Consider the following 15718-nt stretch of genomic DNA (forward strand, 5'->3'; position numbering starts at 1 on the left):
GTCGCATACAATCTTTTCAACAAGTCCAATCCCAACAAGTTCTCACCACAACCTGTCGTCAGAATGAGGGGTGCTTCGAATTCACAAGGTCCAACAGAAAGAGACAAAGGACTGGAAAACGGATTACTAACTGGGGCGCAAGAAAAACCTACTGAAACATTCGTTAAGCCAGACAAAGGTGCGCCAGGGAGTTTAAAGTGCATGATAGAACTCTTCGCAGCACCAGTATCCAACAGAAAAGGCTCTGACACACCTGATGTAATCATTTCAACATACGGTCCACCCTGATCTACTGGAACTGAAACCACTCCCTCTCTTTGTCTATGGCTGTCCTAGCAATCATTACCATCCATATTCTGACCTTCGACATAGTGATCGTCCACGTAGTACTGAGCCGTCCTACCAGACGCACCATTCTGCTGATCAAAATAATTCATCGAATTTTGTGGAGGAAGGGAACGCACATTCTGGGGAACACACCACGTCCCCTACCTCTAGGAGCTTGCTGAACACCTCGACCTCTCACACCAGAAGCACCATTCGTGCGCTGCAACAAAACCGGACAACTATTCTTGAAATGACTCTCTTCTTTGCAATACGCACACTGATTAGGGCCTACAGGAAAACGCTGTTGAGAAGACTCGAACCTTTGCAAGTTTCTCTGATATTGCTGAGGTTGCTGATAATCACGCTGATTATTACGGGGCGGATACGCTTGCTGTAAGAGAACTTTCGTCTTTAATTCTTTAGTCTTCTTGTCGGCCCTATCTTTCTCATCCTTATCTCTATTCTCGTAGTACAAGGCAGTAGCTAATATCTGCGCTGACGAAGAAACAGCCCAAGAACTCTCAGAATCCTTCAACTTAGTGCACAACTCTGGAAGCAGATTATGCACAAACTTATCAACGAACAACCATTGACCACCTTCCGTACTCATGTCCTTACCACTATGGTCGATAAACGTCTCTTCAAACCTAGTGAAGAAGTCAGACACACTTTCATCTTTCTTCTGCTTACATGCAGACAATTTGTTCCAGTTAACACGCATAGCAGACATCAAAGTCTTCATATAATTAATAATCCTACAAGGGAGTTCTGCAACTAAAGGCTCAGGTTTAGCACCACCAACTTGTCTGCCATCTGCGGCACCAATATTAGCCCATGTATCACCTAACTCTTGTGCATGATCAGTATGACGAATCAGTCCCCATAAAGCCTGTGGAACTACATTTCCAAACAACATGTCTATATCAGCTAAATTCATAGTACATGAGTCTGCAGTCTGTGATAATTCCTTATAGTACCCTGCAGGATTTTTATGGGGATCAGGCAAAGTCTGCTTAAGAGCCAAAACTTCAGCTCGCTTCCACGGAACATGTACCCAAACACTCTGAAAATGAGCCGGCGCAGCTACAATACCCAAGTTAACATTGGCCTGAACTGCTTCCTTCCACACCGGAGGAACCTCTCTCATCGGATATTGTCGCACTTTTCTCCTACCAGAAGGATCAGGCTCGAACAACGGCTGAGGAGGAGACTCACTCCTAAACGACAACAATGTCGCAACTGCTCTCTCAACGTCGAGACCCACTATAGTTCCCTTCGCAAACTCGGACTGTACACGGAACAACTCAGACGGAGTCTGTCCCAAATCACCATCTTCCCATTCTTCACGAAGGAAAGTACACATCTTGTCAAAAACATATATCTGCTTGGGTGCTTCCCATTGACGGAAGACATCCATAACAGACTCTAAATCATATCTTAAAGAATTAGTAACCCATTTACGCGCTAAATTATCCAGCACTGTCCGCTCATCGGGACCAGGCAATTGACTACGCAATTGCTTACGCTCTGAAACAGGGGTCATACCCGATGACCCAAAGAAAGGAGACAAAAGACTAGTAACAGTATTGGTCATTCTCCGTCGAACAGAAGAAGTTGACAGAAGGACAGGAGACAAAGCAGACTGAGCGGAAACCAATGTAGGAGCAATAGCAGAAGAAGCAGCAAGAACAGGAAAAAAACTCATAGAAATTGGAGACGGAGCTGATAGCAAAGTCGGCGGCCCTTGAGAAGGCTGCGCCAGAGGAATAGGAGCCAACTGAAGATGGGCTGGCGGCTGTGCAATAACAGGAGGCAAAGCAACCGGAGATTGCGCAACTAAATGTTGCGGGGGTGCTGTAGCACTCTGCACATAAGGGGCTGGCGAATTCAACAAATGAGACATCAAAGGATCTTTTTCAAGGTCCTTCGCTGCATCCTGCTGAGGAGGCAAAGCTGGATAACATTTATCATTCGCCAGTTTACGTTGCCTCTGCAACTGCTCACTTGCTTGTTCTTCTTCGTTATCTTTAAATTGTATAGCAGCTTGTACCATTGACATACCTCTCTCTCTTTTCGCTCTCTTCGCTAACTTTATTTCTTTCTGTTTGGCTTCCTTTCGCCATAGGCGGAAAGAGTCAAACATTGCCGGCCGGGCTTTCTTCTTGAAGAGTTTAACTTCAAGATTGTCTAAATTTTCCGTGTCATAACTACCATATTGGGGCCATTTCAGGACACCGTCCTTCCTAGTATACCTAATCCACACTTCATTATATGTGATAGGGCCCATGCCATGTTTTAAATAGAGCTCATAGGTCGGAGTTCCAATCTGAGGCACCGGACACGAGTCCTCCAATCGGGAATCCCTATTACAACCACAACAAAATATCTTTCCAAGTCTGCTAAAACCAGGCATCTGCGCTCACTAGTCTAGCTTCAAACTTCAAGGGAATATCAAACGCGATAGCCTCGTGAATACACGAGACCCTCGGCTTTGGAGCTTGCAAGTCCCAAATCAAAGATCCCAAGGGATACCCAAAAACTAAGGACTGGGAGACGCTCCACTCATACTAAACTGAAGTATCGATGACGTCGCCAGAAGACCCGTCTATCGTCTCGCTCTACAAATCATCAAAGTGCTCCAAGACAGGGCGACAGTCAGGGCAGCAGTCCTTCGTAGCCGTCGGAAAGCGGGGAACCTCGCAGCAAAGACTTTCGGACCACAACGACATACAGGGGTCGATAAGGTGGTAGGCCTCCTCCAGAATTTTCACACGAAGCTCCTCACGATCTTCAGGCTTGGACCGGTACCGCTGAAGTCGCCCCACGTTGGGCGCCAACTGAAGAACCGGGTTTTAGAACCCAGCGGCGCCAGGGGAAACGCCTCATGTCTTCGGATTCACCTGTCTTGGCAAACAGAGACACAGGATACTTCTTGGTAACTTATAACAACAAAGGGGGACAGATAGAGGACAATGTTTACCGGGGTCCAATGTACGTGTCCTACAACAAGGTATCAAAAGCGTGTACAGAGTTCCCCACACAAAGTAGAGTAAAATGAGGGAGTGACTCTCTCTCTGGGAAATGTTGGTAGTGCAGCAGGGAATAAGGTAATCCCTTGACGGAATTAAGGATGCCTCACACAATTAAAAGGCTGGACGACTGTTGCCATCCTACCCGATGATTTTATCGTGTCATCATTGGCCTCCTGCTCCAGTGGCAGGCTGGCGGTGCAATGCCTGTCGGGTAGCACTGGGTGCTACTCTTTGGCGGAGTTCTTTTATTCCTAAGCCAATGGATGCGTGTTTGTGAGGGGCCTAAAAGACTGCAGTAGTGAGCGTGAGTGAAGAGTTAAAAGAGGTCAGTAGAGTCCATTGAGAAAACTTTAATGATCTGGCTCACTGCCTCGTTAAAATTGGTGAAGGGAGGGGTACCGAAGTCCTGCGATCTCGCCGCTGTGGTAGGGGTAGGTGCTTACAAGCCTAGTGCCTCGAGCGAATAAGGTAACTACCTTACAGCTCAGGCCCCACAAGGACAGTCTGTGGGGACCGTCTACCAGGGATTAAGGGGTGGGAACTCACGTAGGATTCAATCCTGCCATATCATGCAGGTTGTATACTTAATTTCTTTCTAACGGTTTGAAATTCCCTGCAAGTCGATGAGCTTATTTAGGTCCTGAAGAATTGCCCGAGAGGCATGAAACATGTTGACCGCACCATAGGCGAGGGTTGAACGAGGCCAAATTACCTTACTCTTTGTGCTTCGGTACCCCTCCCTTCACCAATTTTAACGAGGCAGTGAGCCAGATCATTAAAGTTTTCTCAATGGACTCTACTGACCTCTTTTAACTCTTCACTCACGCTCACTACTGCACTCTTTTAGGCCCCTCACACACACGCATCCATTGGCTTAGGAATAAAAGAACTCCGCTAAAGAGTAGCACCCAGTGCTACCCGACAGGCATTGCACCGCCAGCCTGCCGCTGGAGCAGGAGGCCAATGATGACACGATACAATCATCGGGTAGGATGGCAACAGTCGTCCAGCCTTCTTATTGTGTGAGGCATCCTTAATTCCATCAAGGGATTACCTTATTCCCTGCTGCACTACCAACATTTCCCAGAGAGAGAGTCACTCCCTCATTTTACTCTACTTTGTGTGGGGAACTCTATACACGCTTTTGATACCCTACTTCTTGGTAACGTCAAAGATCAAATTTATTGGCTGCAACTAGGAACAGAGATCTACGAAGCACAACACGGGTGGTTCGCTAGAGACTGCACAAATTCATAGAGCGAGACATCGTCTTTTATGCTAAAAATCACATTCCTGGCTAGCATCAATTACATACAAACTGGCCAATCACGTAATGACATTTCAAACATATCGCATGACGACAAGCCCACTTTCAGTTGTCCAGCCCACCAGAAATGACAAGGCAAAATCCAACATTCCTGCTCGGACAGGCCAAACGAACCCATTAAAAAAAGGACCACAACCCAAACCATAAATAGGCCATAAAAGAAGGAACAGAAACAGATGAGAAGCAAGATAGAAGGGTGTGTGCATGTACCATAAACTCAGCAATGTCCTGCTCTTTGATCTCTATCTTGACCAGCTTCCGAGCAAGGAACTGGCTCAACAGGTTTAGCTTCGGGCAATTGAGTCAGCTTGCTCAGGTCACACAGAAGTCAGCACAAACTCAAGCTAAGGTGCACGTGTCCCAGAGACTTGTTCAACAACAGTCATAGGCCTATGTGAGGGCAATCCACAAAATGACTGCCATGCACAAAATGGAACCCACGGGTTTCAGAACATAATCCCTAAATACGTAGTGAATCCATCGCTCGAACATGACAAAAACACTTGTACATACTACACTCGTCATTTGCGGTCCGCTGTTACCAAAATCGTCACGATACGACGACCTTTATGAAACGGGTTCAGAATCACGGAACCTCAGTGCCCAGAAGATTGTGGTACTAAATTCTTATCTGGGACTAAGATTGCAGCTGTTTGTGGGAATGGAGATAGGCCCAATGAGCATTAGGGGTAAGACTATAATACCAGTTTGAGACCAAGGCCTAACTATTGTGAGGGTTAGTGGTTTATTGTGAAATGAGAGCAGAGATCGACTTACATCAGAGCTGACAACAGGTTGGAAGGGGTGAGATCAGCAAAATGTGGAAAAAGTATAGATGGTTCCAGGGGTCATGAGGATCTTAATCCTGCTTTTGTCTTGCATCTTATTCAACTTGATGACAATGCACAGACACACAATGTGATTCAGTATATTTGCATAATGGCCTTCAACAGTAGTAAGTTAACTTAAATGATCAAATTAGAAATATTGAATTGTATCCATTAAAAATCTGACTTCCACTTTAATTGATTTACGAAGACCGATTAACCAGATACAGTTGTGTAACCAAGTGAATCATATTAAGATCACCTTGACAAATAAAGATAATGTTATTTCAGGAGCGATGCAATTACTTGCAGTGAACTCATAAATGGAACATCTTGACTCTTATGATCCAGGGTTATCCTGGACAAGATGTTAAATTAGAAAAATCATTTAAAGGAACCGAAGCAACGCTCATTATGAGTGAGTAACATGTGACAATACTTTCTGAATATAAAAAGGGGTGAGCTACTGGGAAAGTGCTATTTAAAATAAACGTTCAGACCGTGGTTTTATATGTGAACTCTACTGCATTTGGAAAAATGACTCTGAAATTAAATGTAATCGCTATGAAGCCAATTCACAAATGACTGAATCTACGCAATGAAATTCCAGAATCATAGATATGCTTGAAACTAGATCAAACAAGCTTTGAAAATGCAATAGGTTTCGCCTTTGATTAAGTTAAAGCCATTTGCTTTGCTAACGGTATTGTACAGCAACGCAAATGACTTTAACTTAATGAAAGGCGAGATCTTTTGCATTTTAAATGCTTGTTTATTTTCTTTAGGCACAGGGAGACTAAGTGATTTGTCCAGAATCACAAAATGCTGAGAATAGAACCTAGTTCCCCAGTTCCAAATCTGGCAGCTCTGGCCGTAACACCACATCTTCGTCCTGACAGTACCACAGGTCGACCTCTACCAAGAGTAAAACAGTGCAAGAATAGCCTATATATACATTTAATCTTAATGATGGGATTGTGTATGGAATATAGTGCCCTCTGTCATGAGGTACATGATTATTGCAAGTCACCGAGGATTGTAGCGGGCTGAAGGCCATGGATTAAGATGTTTAATACAGCTACGGAGCGATGTGGCTCACAATTTCCTTATAATACAATCTGGGTATAGTAACAGAGGATCATGGACTACATATCATCTGACAAAATGTTGTGTCCTAAATGCTGTTTAAAAAACATATCACCCATTAAATTCTGTAGACAAAATTGACATCAAAGGATACAAAATATTTGTCAGCCCCTGAAAAACGGGTAAGTCTGCGGGGAACATTTTGCTGGTATCAATTACAGCACATTGACCTACCAGTAGTAAAACCTTGAAAAGCATTTACTAAAGGGCTTCGAAAAGGTTTATTCTCAATCATTTCAACAAGGACATGAAGAATGGTCTTTAAACAACGGAGGTATTAGAAGCTCCTTATGACTAAGCCATCGGTAAGATGTTAATCTTTGCGTGTAGTGAGTAGACGGGGTTAGTAAAAAAGGGTTTAAATTGCATTTACACAGCGCTTTATTGTCCCTGTACGCTCAGAAGACTGAGAAACTAGAATGAAGGTGCTTTCACATCTGCACTTGGGTCTCTGGACAGCCCCTGCCTAGTTGGTACCTTCTATAGTGCTCCTTACTAATGCTAGTTCTAGAGTCGAACGTCACGAGTGGGTCAACGACTACTCACAGAAACAAACAGCAACTTAGAAATAACGGTCCACCTACAGCCAGAAATCTACAGCGTATGTATTCTTCCGGTGGGCAGACTACCTTTTCCTGGTGTGGGTCATGTGCTTTTATATAACCAATTACAGGCTACGTGGAAAAGAACAGTCACACTGACTGTCATAGTATACACCACTCCTTAGTCCATCAATCGGTGAGACTAGCTTTTCGATTGCCTCTCCCTGCTTTCACTTATGGAAGTCTGACAGAGTCCTTCATATTATGTGGAAGTTGGTTAGAGTCGAACGCAAAGCAGAAGCAAACGTATCACACTCTCCCCCCCCCAAAAAAAAGTGCCCCCCAAAAGAGTGCCTAGTGTCACGCCGCCAGTGAAGCCTCCAGTCTATGCGTGCACATCTTCTCTCCGTCCGCGTGCATATCGGAATCCATATCAATTCCAAAAGGCCATTGCATGGCGAGTGCAACGCATGCGCGCTGCTAACGCCAGGCAAGACCTAAAAAAACCTTCTTTTATGCCTAAATTCACCATTCTTTAATTTCTAACAGTGTGCATTGTGATATTACATTCCACGCTGGAATACACAAGACATCAATCAATCCAACCAAAGAGGGTTTATAAAGCGCCTGGTTACACAAACTAGTGTATCCCCGCGCTGCGGTCAGAAAGAAAGGTACAGAGAGGATGCAAAGAATGGTCCAGTGAAGCCAACGGGATAAAGTGTTTTACTCCTGGAAAAGCCAAGTTTTCAGCCTTTTTCTGAAGATGTTCTCTGACTGTTCCATACGGAGGTCAAAGGGGAGAGTGTTCCATTGCTTGGCGGCCAAATAGCAAAAAGAACGGCCTCCCATTCTCATTCTTTTTATCACTGGAACTTTCACCAGTCCAGCGCCCTGGGATCGCAGGGCTCTTGTAGATGTATAGGGAACCAGTAGGTTGTGCAAGTACCCTGGGCCTTTCCTCAACAGAATACGTTGGCTAATACACATAGTTTTAAATATAATTCTTTCCCTTATAGGGAGCCAATGGAGGGTAGTTTGGGCCTTTTTAGATGAGGCTCTCCTGGGAAGCATCAGGACCAGGCGGGCAGCAGCATTTTGGATGCACTGTAATCTTAGCACACTCTTTTTATTGGCCCCTATGTAGAGTGCATTCCCATAGTCCAAGCGAGAGGTGACAAATGCGTGGACTAGGGTTTTCCTGGCAGCTACTGGGATCACATCTAAGATTTTCCGAAGGGCCTTCATTATACCAAAGCACTTTCCTGCCACCGTCCTGGGTGGTGATCATAGGAGAGAGTGAGGTCTAGCCATATCCCCAGGTTTTTGACCTCCTCCTTGGGGACAGGGGTGGTACCCAGAGTTTGCGGCCACCAACTCGGAGACCATATTGCGGGGGTGTGTCCCACAATGAGGACCTCAGTCTTGCCGTCATTTAACTTTAAACAATTGTTGGCCATCCAGACTGAGAGCTCTTGAAGTCAAGCCGAGAAGTTAGTGGTAGCTTCTTTCTGGGGTTGGGTCAAGGATACGACAAGCTGCGTGTCATCCGCGTATGACACAATACTAATGCCATATTTATCAATGATGTTAGACAGAGGGGCGGTGTACTGATTAAAAAGCATAGGGCTGAGTATCGATCCCTGGGGTACCCCCCGACCCAATCTGATCTTCTTAGAGTAATACTGCCCTTGGGATACTTGAAAGCTTCTATTCTGAAGGAAGGAGCTTAACCATTTCAGAACCAGGTTGGTCATTCCGCTCTCCTTGAGGTGCTGAATCAGTATGGGATGGGCCACGGTGTCGAAATCTGCTCTAAGATCCAACAGAATCAGCGCCACCGTCTGCCCGGTATTGACCAGCCGACGGATGGTTTCAGTGGACAGAAGCAGCGCCGACTCTGTGGAATATGAAGCTCGGAAGCCCGATTGCGTGGGATGGAGTAGGCTGGCTTGATTTATGTGGTCAGTTATCTGAGCATTAACCACCTTCTCCATGATATTCATGAAGAAAGGTAGGAGAGATATGGGACGGAGATTCTCCAGTTGGCTGGCACTAATGCCCGGTTTCTTTTTAATAGGGACAACCACTGCCTCCTTCCATCCTTGGGGAACGACTCCTTCCTCAAAGGAGAGTTTAATAAGGTGTCTAATGTATGGTCCTAAAATGTCCTAAAATGTCCATACTCTCCCTCATGTTTCTCGGTTTAATGGGGGTCTTTCAGGGAGCCTGACTTGATGTTCAAAGCTATGGATTTTAAATTGTCTAAGGAGGGGAGACTGAAACTGGAGAGACCAGAAGCATCTTCCAGATGGCATACTCCCTTCCAACCAGCTTTCCTACTATGGGCCTTCTACGGAAAGGTAGAGTACATTTTCTCTACTTTATCCGCAAAGGAGTCTGCAATCAAATTGCAAGACTCAACAGAGGCTTTACTAGGGGCAGAGGTTCTGTCAAGGGACGAAAGCTCTTTAAAAATCATAAATAGTTCTCTCGAGGAATTGTCGGCAAGTTCGATCTTCCTATTGTAGTGTGCCGCTCGAGTCTTCCTTATGAGGGAGTGATACATCTTTAAATTGGTTTTATATGTGGTCCCCTCTTCCGAGAAATCTTTCCTCCACCTACGTTCCAGATGTTTACAGACAGATTTCATGGCCTTCAGTTCCTCATTGAACCAGGGCGCAGATCTGGATTGTCTCCTAGGAGCGTTAGTGGCCCATGGTGCCACCTTGTCGAGTGCATCACAAATGTTGCTGTTGTTGTGCTTATATAGCGCACAATCACCCCAAGGGGTATCACGGCGCTGTACACATACTGCTCTGGAACCCATCCTGGCCTTTCCATGTGAAGTTCCCACTCCTGGGCCTCCCAAGGTGAGGCCAGGCATCCGGGCACTGTTGGAGCCATTTTGGAGATTGAGCAAGCTATTGCCCAGAGTTGCAGCGTGGGACCCATGATTAGAATAGGCACCGAGGCGAGAATTGTCAGGTCCGGGTAAATTTAGCCCAAGACCCGCCTGAGGCGGGAATTGAACCCTGATCCGGGCCAGACCTCTGCATCAGGGTCTGCCGCTTTAACCATTGAGCCACACTTCTACACATTGATCAAGAGCAGTGCAGGCCATTTTGACATCGCTGCCTCCCGGTTGCCCTCCCTGCTGAAAAGCAAGGTTAAACTTGGTAGCCGTAAACTTAGACCACTTCCTCTGGGGTTTGCTAGTGTCCGATTTTGGCCTACCTTGGGCCTTAGGTATTAGAATTCTAAAGGGGACGATATAGTGATAAGTCCACAGGACTGGAAAGGGAGTATCAACCTGGAGCTCTCCCCAGCTTGCAAAGATGGGATCTAATAGGTGCCCCTGCTGATGAGTCGGGAGGGTAGATTGCAATATTAATTGGAGCGCCTCCACCTCTTGGCTGAGCTCTTGCGCCTAGGCATTATCCCTGTCGTCAAAGTGTAGGTTGAGATCACCCAACACCAGCACCTTAGCATAGCGTAGTGTTAGTTGGATGACGTGCTCCCTGAGACTGATGGCAAACTGTGAGGCTGGGCCCGGTGGCCGGTATATCAGGAGGCCCTTAATGACATAGATATTGTCGCACCCTCTCCAGGGAACATTCCACCGTTAGTTTATGGATTATAGCTATTCCAACCCCTCTGCTTCCAGGGCGGTCAAGTCTTAAGATCCCATAGTTTGGGGGGATGGCTAGAAGAATGTCTGAAGCCGAGTCTTCATTCAGCCACGTTTCAGTTGACAACATGATATCCGATTGGGTGTCTATGAGGAAGTCAAAAAGCTCGTGTTTATGCTTGCTTAGGGACCTACAGTTAACCAATACCATATGAAACTCATATTCCTTGCCGGCAGCTCCCTGGTAGGTTGACAGCGCAAAGGGGCAGTGACTGCATTTTTGCTCCCTGCGGTCTAACTGTATACTGTGTGCACAAAAGTTAGATGTGGAGGAGCGCATCATATGGAGTTCCTCCGGGCAGTAGGTGCGGTGGCTCAAAAAATGGGCAGGGGTACTGGCCCTGGCCTGCCGCGGACGGGCGCAGACGGGCTTGCCTTCGGCACGCCGGTGGCGCGCCCGCTGCGCGCATCCGCTGCGCGCGTCCTTACTATCATATGCCCTAAATAGCCCCTCCTGCCTACACACTAGAGCGCTGACTGGGCCAGTCGCAGGGCGACCGGAAGTCCTACTCCTTCCTCCCTCCCTTCTGTTCAATCGGCACAGGACACACCGTGACCGACCGGGGCGGGGAGTATTTCCAGGAGCAGGAAAAAAATGCCACTTTTAAAACAAGCAGCATGTACTTTTAAAATCAATAGCATCCAGCACTGATACCTGCCAGAAAAACGAATGCCGCCCTAGCAGCTTCTGACAGACTCTGCCACTGTCTGACATGGTTTGGTATTAGAGTGCAACATAATGCTCTATTACTTACCGGTAATCTTCATTACTCCGGGTCCCATTTTCCTCGTCCCATTTATTAACTAATTGGAGATAACCATCTCTCGACAGAAAAAAGGGCAGAGGCATGCTGGGACCCTTATACTGCCCCTCCCACCGGAGTACATAAGCAGTACTTACCCAGCATCCCGTCTGTTCTTTTTTTCTGTCTGTCGACAGGAGTTTGCTGTGGTTGCTGGTTCTGCGCCTGCTGGGCTTGAGTGGCTTCCCTCACTTGGTACTACCCGTCCGGCTGCCTGGCTGTTCGGACGGGGTGTCCGCTGTACTGCCTTCTGACCTGACGTACTAGCTGGGAGGCTGGTTTCATTGTGGCTGTGGATGCTTGGGTGCCAGCCGGCCCTTTGCAGCTGGTGCGTCAGCCTCCGGGTCTCTTCGGTGTCATGGGGCACATCTTCCTGGGTCCTGGCTGGGAGGAAGACGCACTGCAATTGCCTCCTGGCTGTCTGCCCGGGCGTGGCGTGGTTCCTGTGGTGTGCTTCGGGCTGGTGGGAGGGGAGGCCCTTGTTCATGTGTTCCGGCCTCCCTCCTGGGTAAGTCCAGTGTAGCGGTCTCTTTTTACCCTTCTTTGCTTTTTGTGGGGGGGAGGCTGGCCTCCTCTGCTCAGGGACGTCTGTTTCCTGTCCCACTGCAGGCTGCCGCTGTTGGTGCTGGGGAGCCAGGTTGTGTCCTGGAGGCTCCTCTGCATTCTGCGGTTCTGGGCTTGTCTTTTCTCCTCATGCCTTCAGCCGGTGGGGATGTGGCTCAGTGGTAGGGCTCATGCTTTGCCTGTATGAGGCCCTGGGTTCTATCCCTGGCATCTTGGAAAGTTTGTGCGGAAGACGATGCTGGCATCATGTTTATGGGAGATGTGGGTCCTGCTCCTGGGATGCGTACCCCTCCTTTCCCTGACAGAGGTTTGCCTTACACTATGCCATGTACTGGAGCTGTCCCATGCAACCAGTCCTGGGTTTCGGCACCGGTTGGTTTTCCCGTTGGCTGCTTGGTGTCGCCTCACTTTTGCCTTGTTCTTCTTTTGTTCCCCCTTTTTTTGTGTCTCGCTCGTTGTGGCATGGTGGGCGATGTTAGTGATATGGAAGTTCAGGTGCTCTGTCCTGTTGGGTGGCTGAGTGCATGCTTGTTTCTGGGTTTTGACGGTGCTCTCCTTTACATGCTTTCTGTCTTATTTGGCTGTGCCGGTGCTCTCCCTATCACATTCTATGATTGCCAGTACTCCGTACCAGGCAGTGCTGGCCACTTGTTGGGTGTTTCCATCCCCGGACGTGCTCTCTTGGGCTCCCTGGCGGTCTGCCTTGCCCTTGCTCCTTTGGGGGCTATTCCGGGTGCTAGGCGCTGCTTTGTGGGGGTTCCTGGTGCTGCTGCGGGGGCTCTCATTCAGGGTCACTGTCTTAGAGTAGTGCCCCTGGGCCTGGTGGTGTCTGCTTGGGCCTTTGCAGTTCAGTCCTTTGGGGCTCTGTTGAGAGGGTTCTCCTCTCCGTGGTGTTAATATGGTGCCTTGGCTCTCTTTGGTTCTGGGCGTTCACGCTCTGTGTTTGGTTGGCTGTCCTGGGCTGGTGAGTTCTCGTCTCTGCTATGGTGGCGAGTTCGTATTGAGCTGGCTACCTCTGTTCTGGCTCCTGGGGTTGACTGTTTTGGGGTTCTCCTGGGTGCTTGCTTGCACTCTGCCCTCTGCTGCTTGCCCTGGAGTCGGGGTCACGGCTCGCTCCTTGCATCTGCTGGTTGCCTCTGCTTCTGGTCTTCCTCCCCGCTTCCGGGCTCTGCTGTTGCTCCCACCCCAGGATTCTGGTGGGGGGTGGGGGGTAAGAGCTTCTCTGGCATCTGCTTTGGGGGTCCTACGGGCTTGTGTTTGCCCTCTCCTGGGTTCCTACTGCCTGCTGGGGTCTGCCCCACTTTTCTTGATGTCCCTGCTTGTCCCGGCTCCTTGGGGTGCTATAGTTTGGCGTTGGGCGTAGTCCTTGTGTCTGCCTGCCCTTGTTCTCGTGCGGCCTTGCCTCTTCTGCGGGCATCCTGTTCGGTCATGGAGTGTGCTCCGCTTGGGTGTGCAGTGCCTTCGCCTGGTTCCCTGGCTTCTGCGTGGCTGGTCTGGGTCCTTGCTCGGGGGCTCCCGGTTCCTTTTTGGAGGTGTGGTGTTCGCTTCCTCCTCTGGTTTCCGTGGGCTGCTCCTGGTGCCTCTCGGGGCTTCTGGGTTTTGTGCCTGGGTATCTGCGTGGCGTTCCTCCACCGCTTTTCAGGTCCGATTGGCGCTCTTTGCCTGCTGCTGTTCCATTCTGTGGGCTGGCCTCTCCGTGTTTCGGGGTGTTGGCTTGCGGGTTGCTGGTGCTTCTGGGGTTTCCTTGGCATTGTCCTTGTGTTCCCCTGCTTCTGCTGCACCCATGCTCTGTTTCCAATGCTTGCCTTTGGACTTGCTTCTGTGGGAACTGGCTGCCTCTCCTGTACCACTTGGTCTGGTTGGGTGTCTGGCGGGCCTGCGGGGCACTGCGGGGTTCCTCTTGCCTCTATGGGTTCCTCCCTTCCGACTGCCGGTTGTCTGGGGTTTGCGGCTGCTTGGCCCTCTGCCTTCTCTGCTTCTTCCGGTTTCCGCTTTGTCGGTTTCCTTGGTTTGTTTTCTCTTCCTGCCTGCTGTGTGGTCTGCAGGTGGTGTGCTGGGGGTCTCTGTCGGCCTCCCGCCCTTTTCTTTAGCCTGGGTGCTGCGTGAGCTCCTTCCTGTGGCCAGTTAGGTTTGCAGGTCCTCCTGCTTCGATGGGTTGCTTGGCTTCGGTCCTGGCTTCCTGGTTCCTTGTTCATTTGTTGCCCTGGTTTTTGCTGGTCTCTTGGCTCCTCTCTGGCGTTGGCTGGGGTCCGGCCTTGTAGGTTTCTGGTCTGGGTGCTGTGCGCCCTGGGGCCTTTTCCGCTGCTCCTGCCCTTGCTGTGTGTTTGGTGGGGAAACATCCGTTACAACGCGGATGTTTCCCCGCGGTGCTGTTACGACGCGTCCGTTACAACGCAAGTCGTTACCACGACTTGCGCTGGAGGGTGCTAGAAGATTAAAAATAGTAAATTTACTATTCCAAGACCTTCCCTAGTATCCACGGGGACTGGTGTTAGAATAGTAAATTATATTATTCGAAATCCGCGCCCCCAACGCAAGTCGTGATAACGACTTGCGTTGTAAGGGACGCGTTGTAACAGCACGCGTTGTGACGGTACGCGTTGTACCTTCATACATCCATTTGGTGGGGTTCCGGTACGGTTCTCCACCTGGTTGACGCCTGTTTTTGTCTGCCTTCTGTGGTTCGGTGGGTACGTGCCTGGTTGTTTCCTGGTTTGGGGTCTGCCGGGGTTCCCGGTTGCCCTGGGCTTGCGGCCTACCTTGTTTTCCCTCCTTTTGGGGTTGGGGTTTTTGTGGTTGTGGCAGGTGGGCCTGGTCCTGCCCTTGCTGTGCCGGTTTCAGTCCAGTTTGCTAGCCTCTCTGTTGTGTGGCTGGCTGTTGGCTGGTTCTTTATGCGTGCTTCTCTGTCCTGTGGTCTTTTGCCTCTGCCCCTGCTGTTCTGGGTTTTGGGGCCTGGTTTGGTTGGCAGCCTCCTACCCCATGTTTTTTTTGGCCTTTTGGGTTTTTGGGTCGACAATGTCTCCTTTCCTGTCCTTTTCGGTATGGTTGGGGTCTGGCTCCTGTTCTGCTCTTGGGGTTGGTGGCCCTGGTGGTGCTGCCGTAAGATATTCAATGAGTCCTAGTGTTCGGCTCAGCTAACCCTGAAGTCTGGTACTTTACCCTTTTCCATCATAAATACAGGAGTCATACAAAAAGGCTTAAACTAGAGGGCCAGGGCTCTCTGATCCATCCACATCTGACCTGGTGCCACTTGAGAGCTCTGCTCTGGTCCTGGCCTGAAGAACAGTCTATCCATGCCTTGGTTGCACTGGGGTAAGGTGGATCACTGTGTTCAACGTGCCAGCATGTGACTTTGTTTTTGCCGTTACCTGCGCTCAAAGTCTTAATATACCTCTGCTGTGGATAGCAATTTTGTAGTTCCTGTCGTCTTACGGACGGTGAGGATTACTCTTTGGAACA

The sequence above is a fragment of the Lissotriton vulgaris genome, chromosome 1_1, assembly GCF_964263255.1.
Source record: "Lissotriton vulgaris chromosome 1_1, aLisVul1.2, whole genome shotgun sequence".
Lineage (NCBI taxonomy): Eukaryota > Metazoa > Chordata > Amphibia > Caudata > Salamandridae > Lissotriton > Lissotriton vulgaris.